Source organism: Sus scrofa, chromosome 9, assembly GCF_054392235.1.
Source record: "Sus scrofa isolate SSC_HxYL_T2T_F1_AM1 chromosome 9, Sscrofa_HxYL_maternal_Yorkshire_Landrace_v2.0, whole genome shotgun sequence".
NCBI lineage: Eukaryota > Metazoa > Chordata > Mammalia > Artiodactyla > Suidae > Sus > Sus scrofa.
Genome location: NC_139391.1, coordinates 806,824 through 817,500, shown reverse-complemented (window position 1 = coordinate 817,500; position 10,677 = coordinate 806,824). Strand labels below are relative to the sequence as shown.

Genomic DNA, 10,677 nt, shown 5'->3' with positions numbered 1-10,677 from the left:
GGGCCCCACTGGGGGCAAGAAGGGCCTCCTGAGAAGGGCCAGGCACGCACGCCAGGGGACAAGGACCATCCGGACAGGGGCTGCCACGGCAGGGAGTGCGGCAGTACCTCCAGTCTTCTCCGCCTCCCAGCACCGAAATGACACAGTGGCAGCTGCTCTAGACTTGCGGGCAGGCAGTCGGACATCCCAGCAAACGCCAGGTCGACCACTCCGAGACCCGGGTCGCACAAGTCACTCAACCTCACTAAGTTCAAAACTGGGCCCTCGTTTCTCCCTAGGTGAAACAGAAAAGGGGGAGTTCCCATCGTGGTGTAGTGGAAACGAGTCCGACTAGGAACCATGAGGTTGCAGGTTTGATCCCTGGCCTCGCTCCATGGGTTAAGGATCCGGCATTGCCGTGAGCTGTGGTGTAGGTTGCAGGCGTGGCTCAGATCCTGCGTTGCTGTGGCTGTGGTGTAGGCCGGCGGCTATAGCTCCGATTCAACCCCTAGCCTGGAAACCTCCATATGCCGCGAGTGCGGCCCTAAAAAGACAAAAAAGACAAAAAGAAACAGAAAAGGCAAATAAGAGTGGCTATGATGATTAAATTAAATAATAACTGGGGAGTCACAGGATCCTCCACGAGCGCTGACTTGGAATTCCAAAGATTTCTCACATCCGTCACGGTGAGGCCGGAGCCTCACCAACCCACTCTCCCGAGCGATAAAGTCAGACAGTCTGAGAGGCCCAGAGTGGCCCCGCATGCTTCCCCTCCCTCAGCAAATGCCTCGCGCCTTTGCAATCCTAACCATTAAAAGTGGAGTCTACGCTCCACCGTTTGAGGCTGGGCTGCACTCATGCCGTGCTTCAGTCAACAGGCAGCAGAAATGACACTGAACAAACTCTAAGCCTAGTCCTCGAGCGGCTTCCTACGGCTCTGCTCTGGCTGTCAGGACTCTGGGACGGCCGTGTGAACCGCCCCCGGTTAGGATGAGAACCCGCGTGGGGAGCGCCTCGGCTGTCTCGGCTGTCCCCACCTGAACCAGCACAAACCAGGGAGCCCCAGGTGACCCACCGCCGGACACCGACGCGCAAGTCAAACCCAACCCAGCCCGGAACCAGCCGGAGGATCCCGGCCCGAGCTGCCGGCCTGCAGAGTCACACAGCAAGCGTGGCTGCCGGGTCGTTTTTTCTAAGTTAATGTTATTTTCTTTGGGGGCCAGGCCTGTGACATGTAGAAGTCTCCAGGCCGGGAACTGAATCCAGGCCACAGCAGCAACCCAAGCCACAGGAGTGACAACCCACGCCAGGGCTGAGCCACCGGGGAACTCCTTGGTTGGTGTATTAACCACTAAGTTTGGGGTGGTTTTTGTTTTGTTTTGTCTCGTTTTAATGCAGCAAAAGCTACCTCATATATCCTGGAAAGAAAAAGATCTACAAAATCATGCAAAACAATAGTTCAACACTCCTCCTCCCCTCCACCTCCACCCCTCCGAAAAGAGGCCTCCCCCGGGCCTCACAGAGCTGCGGACTCAGTGACACAACTGGCTCTGCCGTCTCCTCGGGCTCTCCTGCCTGCCAAGGAGGGTGGAGAAGCACGCTGGCCACCGGCGGGAGTGTCGGGGGGGGGGCACCACGTGACAACCCGCCCTTCCACCTGGCTGCCCAGGGGAGACCCTCCTCGTCTACCCCCAGGTCAGAAATGCTGCTCTAATTGCTGCAAGTAATTTTCACAAAGCTTCCAACTCCCTGGGACCAGATGCTGCAACATGAGTCATAGTAACACAGCCTCGGCAGCATCCTGAGAAACAGAGAAACAACGGAGTAGATCAGACACGGCCGCGCCGCGCACCCTGCGCCTCCTCGGCGTGGGGCTCGGGTCCCTCCGAGTCGCCCTCACCCCCGCGCCGTCTCGGCTCCGCCTGCCCCACGCTCAGCGGCCTCGCCCCGCCCGGCCCGGCCCGGCCGCCCCCGCCTCTGCGCAGCTGTGGGTGTGGAAGCGTCGCCCCCGCTCCTCCCTCCTCTTCAGATCAACCCCCCCTCAGCCTTTCGGACCCTTTGGGAAGCCGGGCTGTTTTCCCTCAGGACGAGCCCGTTACTCCCCCTCTGGGATCGCACAGCACCCTGGAGAGGCTTCCAGGACGACAAACGGCACGCTGCACGCGAGCGTCTGTCCGTGAGTCTACACGCAACACGAATCCACGGCGGGTGCTAAAGGATGTGGCGTGCTTGTGAGCAGATCAGACCGCTCTGTTTCTCCTGGGCTCGTGCGGTCCCTGTGAGCTCTTGCGCTCACGGCCAGGGACAGGAGGGCAAAGCCACGTGGAGGCGGGGCGGACACAAGCCAGCCGAGGAAAGTAAGGATCGGGTCGGACCCAGAGCAGAGGCGTGGTGCCCGGGGCAGGCGGGGAGGTGGGAGAGGCGGGCTCCAGGCCTGGGAGGGCACTGGCTGTGCAGCCCTGGGGGAGGGCTCCCTTCTTGCTGAACCGTGTGGCTTCCCCAACGTCCTTCCGCTGCCCACAGCAACCAGGCCTCCACCTCGCCCGCACGTCAGGGGACAGGCCAGTGGCTGAGGGGACGCCTGGACCTACCAGCCCCTCGGGTCGGCAGAGGAGCGGCCGTGGCAGCAGAGCAGAAAGCAGAACGGCGGCTGCGGCGCGTGCACAGGCCCCAGGGCAGCTGCAGGCCAGAGTGGACGCAGAGGACACGTGCTCTCCTGTGTCACACCTTCTGCCCGGAAATCCTACCTTCCCTCAGAAGGTCCCTCATCCCCCTCAAGCTGTGACAACCTTGAGCTTTTTGTTTCTTAAAGAGGATTCCCCATTTTTCATGAGGATACTAAAACAGGGTTTTTTTAGACAACTGGGCTACCTGAACCCATAGGGCTGTGGATCCATATAAAATAACCAAATACTGGCTCACAAGATCTAACATCCATTTAGTTACTAATGCACATTTAAATCACATTATTACATAAGATATCATTTAGATATATTGCTCCATTCTTTCTACTTGAATTATTCAAGCAATGGCATTAAGCTTTTAGTTCATACACAGGAAAATCGATTCTGAGAAATGTGGGACCAGGCCCAAAGGCCACACAACCGTCCCCAAAAGAGGTGGGGCTTCTGCTTCCAGAATGAAGTCCCAGGAACGGCAGCACCCCTGGGAACCCAGGGCCCCGGGGAGCGGCTCTGCTCTCTCAGGAGTGAGCACTTCTGACCCCCGGGGAGATATGAGGCATCCTTCTTCGACCACCACCAGGCACCTTACCTGTCTCATTTAATCACTGGACCAGCCCGAGACGGGACCGGCACTGGCCCCACCTCATGACTGCGTAGACTGAGGCTCCAAGAAGCTGTCGCTTGTTGAAGACCATGGAAAGCAGGCCGAACTACAACTGGAACCCGGTCTACCCACCTCGAAAACCCAGCCCTGTCTGTTATGCTATACTCCTCTCTAACGCAAGTGTAAATAAACAAGGCAATTGTATTTCAATTAACTAAACAATTTGATTATAAATAAAATGTTCCGTAATAATGATCCGACTGCAATGATAACCGGGCCCCAGCTTTGAACCCAGAAGGCAGGAGGAGCCGGAGCCAACCAGGGCTGTGCTTAAAGTCTAAGAAACAGGATCTTGGAGAAAAGGCAAGTGAAGCCGAGTTTTTCTGCCTAAAGAAAACAAATCTGGGGGCGGCTGCATCCCACAGATCAGTGGTTATCAGGCCCTGTTACGTATTTGAATCATATGAGGCACTTTAAAAATGTCCTGATGTCCATTCCACCTCCCGTATCAATTAAATCAGTTTCAGGAGGTGGGAGCCAATATTTTTAAAATTCCCCAGGCAATTACAATGCATAAACAAGCTTGAGGAGCAGCACCACAGAGAAAGCACCCTTTCCACTGCGGCTGAGCCTGGAAGACCTGCCCCCTGAACCACGCTGCTGAGAAAGCGGCTCACACGTCTACAGAGGCTCCAGCAGTGAAGGAAGACTCTGCATGCAGCTGTCAGGTGTCTCCCTGCTGGCAGAGAAGAGACGGGTGGTGCCCAGCAGACAGCGCCCTGGGGGTTGCTGGGGAACTGGAGGCTCAGGGGCCGCCTCCCTAGCCCCCAGCTCGGCGGAAGGACCCCTGCAGGCTCAGAGTGCAGCCTGGGCTTCGGGACTTCAATGACTGCTGCCGGGCCAAGAGACTGTGCTGAGCCAGGACTCAGCGGGGCAGCAAGGGAGGCCACGGCCGGCTAGCCCAGCCCCGGCGTGAACGGCAGCGCCAGGGCGACCTGGGCCTGGGCTGTGGTGGGAGAGAAACCCCAAGGTTGACGCCGAAGCCCGCGAGGGGTCAGCTCAGCCCGGCAGGCAGGGGCACACAGACCCCGGGTGCCCAAGCTCGAGCTCAGTGCTAGGCGACCCTCTGAGGGTTAAGAAGCCTTCATTCCAGAGCTTCTGTCCAGGGCTCCATGAAACTTTGCAGCTGGGGCCCAAGCTCTGACTCCCATGGAGCAGCGGCACCGTCTGGAGGAGCCCGATGCTCTCACCTGTAGAACCAAAGCTGGACAAAGAGCTAGCTTTTTTCACCGTTCATCTACCCAAGCCTCTCACCATAAAGACGGTGACCAGGAGGCCCGGAGAGAGGGAGGGACACAGCCAAACCCTGTGGATCCTGGTCCATCAGAGGTGGCGCCTTGAGCCACTGGGCAGCCCCCGATGACCTCCACAGCCACAAGTGAGACAGGCCACTTCCACACGCCCCTAGCAGACATGACACAGGGAGGAAAAACCCCTGGCGGGCTGGCATCCTCACTAACCACCCCTGTCCTCCCACCCAAGGCAGCCCGCTCCCCCCCACCCCGGTACTGGCATCGGATAAGACCCCCACCACACAAGCCCCCAAAGCCCTCCTCTAGCCCACAGCTCAGAGCAGCACCACCTCGGAGAACCAGGCAGCACCCACTCCCCCGACGCCCAGTCCCTACTGAAAAACAGACTCTGATCCTAAGGTGATTCTGCTCCCGCCCCTGGCTGCCAGCAGGCTTACCTGTGGCGCCTGCTGCCCTGTGATGAGAGCAACGCCTGGGGGAGAAGGCGGAAGAGCGACAGGTGAGACCACCGCAGGCTCCAGGGGACGATGCCCACCAAGGGCCCAGGGATGCCCACCCAGGGGCTGCCGCCCGCTGGGCCGCGGGGCCCGAGCCTCAGGGAGCGGGGTCCCGGGCGGGGAAGGGGGCGCAGCCGGGTCCTCTCTGCTGTCCCTGACGCACCCTCAGCCGGGGCTGCCTTCCTCCCGCTCACCTGAGCCGCTTCTGCAAGAAAGGGCTGGGTTGACTCCTCCTGTTCCTGTTTATCTCCAAGGCTCTGCAGTATTTTTCCCAAACTGAACAGCAAGAGGGAGACCTCAAAGAGGCGACTCTCTTCCTGGCTGCAGCTCCTTCCTAATCCTCTGGGTGCCTTGGAACAGAAGCTCAGAAGGCAGAAAAGGAGATTTTCAACTTTCAGACACTAGCTCTGCCGCCCTCTGCACAGCTCAGGAGGCCGTCCCTCTCAGCCTCCCAGGACTCGATCCAGAAATCCTTCCGCCCTCCATGTTCCCCAAATGACAGTGCTCGTGTGGGGCCGGAGCCTGCCCCGATCCGGCAGCTCATTTAAATAGAGCGCATCACAACAACAGTGTTGGGAGAGAAGTGAGTGGCTGCACGGCCCTGGGGACCCCCTGTTTATACGTAGGAAGAATGATGCAATCTGAGGATCAAAATAGCAATCCAGAAAGGAATAACAGGCTCACGCGGCAGCCGTGCCTGCACCGCCAGAGCTCAAGTTGACACACTCTGTCAGCCCCACGCCACTGCAGCACGCAGATGCCCGGCACACGCTCTCCCCACAGCATCTCAAAAATCCGCAGGAGCCCGAGACCGCCCTCCGTGCCCCCGGCACGGAAGGAGGGTGGGGGCGGGGGGGGCTTCGACAGACGTGACGGTCTGCCGCCTCCACACTCACCTGCTCCTGCCACTTCACCTGAAGTCCTTGCCCTGTGACGTCACGGCCAGTTGCCATAGTGACCAAGCGGCCGTCACGGCGGAGGACTGGGACCTCACACGCACAAGGCGCAGAGGTCCCGCGGGGTGTCCCTCGGCAGCTCAGCCTCCCTCCCCCCAGGGAGACACCGTCACGCACAAGCAGGGCGAGGAAGGGGGAGGAGAAACAGGTCAAATGCAAGGGAAGAGATGGGGCTGGGACAAGGCTACGTGCCCAGGAAACCGGCAAAAACGCAGAAGGGGAGTGACGGGAAAGGAGCCTGGACAGACGCGGGGGCGAAGGCGCCTCGACCGCCAAGCGAAGGCCGCCCGGCAAGGGTCTGCGGCCACGGCCAGGGCCGGGCTCTGTGATGATCGGGGACCGCAGACGGGGGCTGGGCGCGCGGGAGGCTCGCCCCGTGGAGTGTTCACGGGAGCCCGAACCAGGGGAGAAAGGGAAAGAAAGGGACCCAGGCTTCTCCAAAGAGCATCAACAGGACGTGGCCCAGGTGCGGTGCTGAGGGAGTGGTGGTGTGAGAAGCACAGGGGACTGAGAACAGGAGGAGGGCGAGGGCAGCTGCCACATCCTGTCTTGCCTATACGCCACTTTCTGTGCCATCCAGAGCCTCTTAAGGTCAGGCCCCTTTCTGCCGTGCTGGACCATGGCGTGCCAAGCTGGCGGGTTAGCTGGAAACCCTAAATCTACCAAATCCAAATCTCTTGGGTGTGGGTGCTGGACCAGGAATTTCTCCCCAAGTGATTCTTAGGCGTCCAGACCCGTACTAGCTCTGGAGCCGGTGGCCTGGACCACAGCAACCCGGCAGGTCTTCCTGCATCCTGTCCTGTTTGCTCCGACCCTTCTTCCCAGCAAGCCGGAGTGACTCTTCAAACATTCGGATCTGATTACACCCCCCTGACCTCCAGTGGCTCCTCATGTCTAAACTGGTCAAGACTCTTTTACTTGGAAAGAAAATCTGGCCCTGAATTTCCTTTCCAAACAGAGTTCCTACGTCTCTCCTCCAAACGATCCTATATTCCAACCAAAATTAATTCCCTTCCGTTCCCCTTCCCACTCTGCCCTGCGCCTCGCCCTGACCCTGTCCCCTACCTGTGGTCCCCTTCCATATGGCTCTGGCACTGCTTAGCTTCTACGCAGCTAGACCTAACTGATGCCCCTCAGAGGTTCAAATCCACCTTACTTCCCCAGGCACAGCCTAAATCAAGGAACAGAAAACTAGAGCTCATCTGTTTTGGTAAAGGAACGATTCCTGCAACGCAGGCCCGCTCGTTTCTGTATGGTCTACCATTGCTCTTGTGTTGCACCACGGAGTAGTTGTAATGGAGCCTGTACGACCCGCAAAGCCAGAAATACTTCCTGTCTATCCCTTTTCAGAAAAGGTTTGCTGAGCTAAAGCAACAGCTACTTTGCTCTATTCTCAACCTCTGAGGTTCAATTCTGGTGACAGGGCTCCTGCTTATTCCCAAGCCAACCTCCGTCCCTGTGACCTCTAGTTCTAGGGGGGCCACAGCTGAGCCAGACCTTCGGTTTGGGGTAGGAGGTCACTAACAAGGAACAGGCATTTCAGGAGGGGGACCGTCACAAACAGGATCACAGTTGTCAGGATAGGAGACCTCCAGGGGGACGGCTGATAAAAGCGAGCTCGTGGAGAGAAATGACAGGTGACACCCTAAAATTATCTTGGGGTCAATGGGAAGAGCTTTAAAGCCCACGCTAGGCATCTGCTTTGAGCTGCAGGTAATGAAGAGCCCTTCAGAGAGCCAGAAATGCAGGCCCGGAGAGGAGAGAGTGATCAGGACCGGCGCTAGAGGACTGGGGAGCAAAAGCTACATAGACAGCAGGCGAAGCGAGGCCAGGCAGGGGACCCCGGGGCTGTGGGCAGGGCAGGCAGCAGATCCGAGCCAGGATTCAGAAGCTGTGCCGTAAGGGCCAGGTGATAGGCTGTGGTTAGAGATGGACGGTCCACGGCCTTCAGAGCCCACGCTCCTAGGAACCACCTGACTGTGAAATAAGCTTCCTGTGCCTAGAAAGTACCCACAGTGGAACACAGAAGGTACAGGCAGGATGGACCCAGGCTCATCTCCCCTGGCAGAATGGCACCTCCCTCTCTTCCTGCCTCAAGAGTCAATCCAAGGACTGATTCACTGCCACACTGCATGCAAAGCCACTGCCCCCATTTCCAACGGGGCCTTGTAGAGGGACCACGGGGTAGCCCTTTCCTCTAGGTCTGCAGTCCCCACTGTCCCTCAAGCCTAGACGAGCCCTAGATTGGCAGGCAAGGGAGCTGGATTTCTTCTGACTCTGGAAGTGACTAGTTATGTGACATTCGGTAGGATTCTAGACTTTTCTAGAATTCATACAATGAGGAGCTAGAGATACCTCCAAGGGCCTCTCCTGCCCTCCAGCGTCCACAGCAGTCCACCACGACTGGTCCCCCTTGGATGAGAGCATCCCTGCAGACAAGGGGCTCCTCGAAGACCCTGCCCTTCAATTGCATCTACCTTGAACTCCCTCCCTGGCTACAGCCCTCCCCGGAGGCTGGGAGCAGCCAGCGCATCCCCCCAACACAGCCTGCCTCCTTCTCATCACCTGGGGAATTGCTCTCCCAGCAACGGGTACTGTCTCAGGTACCAGCGCTACCCCCAGGGCCCTAGAGAGCCAATTAAGGTGAGGAAACTGTTCACGAGCTAAATCGCCATCCTGCTGATGGGGCTCAGGAGCTCCGGCTTCTGCACCTGCTGCCACCCAGCTCGGCCCAGCTCGGCAGCCTGCCCTCCGCCTGGAAAATGTGGCTCACGGCCCGCAACGCACCTGACGAGGGCGGCACACCCGGCTGGGCACCTGGAGCAAGGACCCAGCGGTCACCTTGCCTGCCCAGCTCCTGCAGCTGGCGTCTCGCCCTCCTGCCTCCCACTCTCGCCCCAGGCCATTGGAGCCCCACCAGCTGAGCTGCTCACTAGGATACGTGTCATTTCCCTCTCTGACTCCGAGGTTGTAGCATCTTGCATCAGGCCCCTCTCTTCGGATCTTCCCAAAGCCCCAAGGCCTGCCCACTGAGGGACAGAGACTGCCCCCCCTCTCAGCCTCTGTCGTTTTCAAGGGATATGCTGTCACCTGTCACTAGCTTCAGAAACAGGAAGCTATGTTGGCTATTTCGTGCTCCTGGAGCTCTTCAGAGCTGGTCCCGGAGAGGACCTGGGATCGCCCCGCCAGCTCGTGCTGGAGTCCGGACCGAGCGCCAGGGCCCGTGGCTTCCAGACGAGGGCTCTGCTCACATGCAGGCGGCAGCATTCGCAGGGACGTGGGGACAAGCAGGCCGCTAAACAGAGCTTCTGGAATTCGCACCTCAGAAGCAGGGTGTGCCATCTGAAATGTGCCTTTTAGTCTGAAGGGAAAGAATCATGTTCCTCTGGCTTATGTGGGGAAGGAAATATCCAATTAATTGCCTTTCTCCCTAAAACAATAAGTAGAACCATGAGAGCCCTGGGAATTTTGAAGACGGCTCCAGCACATGGTAAACAGCTTCAGGCAGGCCAGCTTCCCTCAGAGCTTGTTACATTTATTTAAAGTTATTACTTGGGGACTCAATGGACAGCTTTCCGGAGAGAATCTGCTCTGGGGCCATTTCCAAATAGGCTTCAAAGCAAACCGTCCCAGGCAGCCAGTCTCACTGGCTGAGTAGACCCAGCTCCAACACCCAGCCTTCCTGCAGCCCGCCGCTCTGTCACCCCAGAGCCGGGCCAGGACGCTGTGTGCTCAGCCCGCTACCGCTTAGGCTTGGTCTCCATCACGAGCTTTCAAAAACCTTGTCGAGCCGATCTCCTGAGAGCCAACGGCACGATGCTAACCCATTTCCTAGTTGGAGAGAGCCGTCGATAGGCCGTGGAGGCATTAACGAAAGATTTGGCTCAGGCTGCAGAGTTGCTTCTTTCTTCGAAGAGTCTCCGTCAGTTCCGTGACTCCTGGTGAGCACAGAACCTCTCCTCAAGCAAAGTGCTCCAGAGCAGAGATCACAAGCCCTGAAGACGCGTGAACCCGAGTCTGACTTGAGCTGACCCGACGCTTCGCAGCTGGGTGACCTCAGACACTGCGCACCGCACTCCCCAGGGTTTCGTGCATAAAATGGGAACAACACCGGCCTTACAGGGTTGCTGCAAAGTTCAGGGACGATAACACAGGCGTGAGCCCTCAGTCCACTGCCTGCCAAGCCGGGGTGTCCTGCGCCTCCCACCTTGGCAAACAGGGAGGGCGCTGACCTAAGGGAAAGAAGGCTCCCCTCCAGGCAAGAGCCATGGGGCGTCTCTGCGGATTAAACCGTCTGTTCAGTAACTGCTCACTTAGGCTCCCGGCCGGTGTCAGCTTCCGGGCTGGGCTGCAGAACTGCAGGAATGAAAGGCACAGCCCGCTGAAGGAGAAGATGCCACCTCCTGCCCTTTCCCATGCAGAGCCCGCGGCAAACACACAGGCCTGGGAGGCTCCGCTGAAAGGGCCGAGCTGAAAACCAGCCGCACAGACCCCGAGCTCAGGCAGTCCCTCTTATATTCTCAGCAACCAGGAGGCCCAGATTCACGGAAGTCAATCCAACCCCACGCAGTGTGGCCCCGCCTGACGAGAGGCATCGATGCCAGGAACTTACTTGCTCTTCAGCCTCTCTCATCTTCCTTGCCA

The 10,677-nt window shown here is 58.5% G+C and overlaps 1 protein-coding gene across 10 annotated transcripts in view; it reads right to left on the bottom strand.

The window, feature by feature from the left end:
• The window catches only part of TRIM66 (tripartite motif containing 66), a 60,940-nt gene that overhangs the window by 35,883 nt on the left and 14,380 nt on the right, over positions 1-10,677 (bottom strand). For 2 of the 10 annotated variants that reach the window (XR_014814446.1, XM_084974772.1), the window contains exon 1: positions 5,272-6,033. The exons of 5 other annotated variants lie outside the window; for them this stretch is intronic. The gene's annotated coding sequence lies outside the window, so the exon portion shown is untranslated. Of the gene's footprint in view, positions 1-5,017; positions 5,053-5,271; positions 6,127-10,677 lie in introns of those variants that run through there. 3 more of the 10 variants (XM_084974775.1, XM_084974773.1, XM_084974776.1) reach the window with 3 other exon arrangements.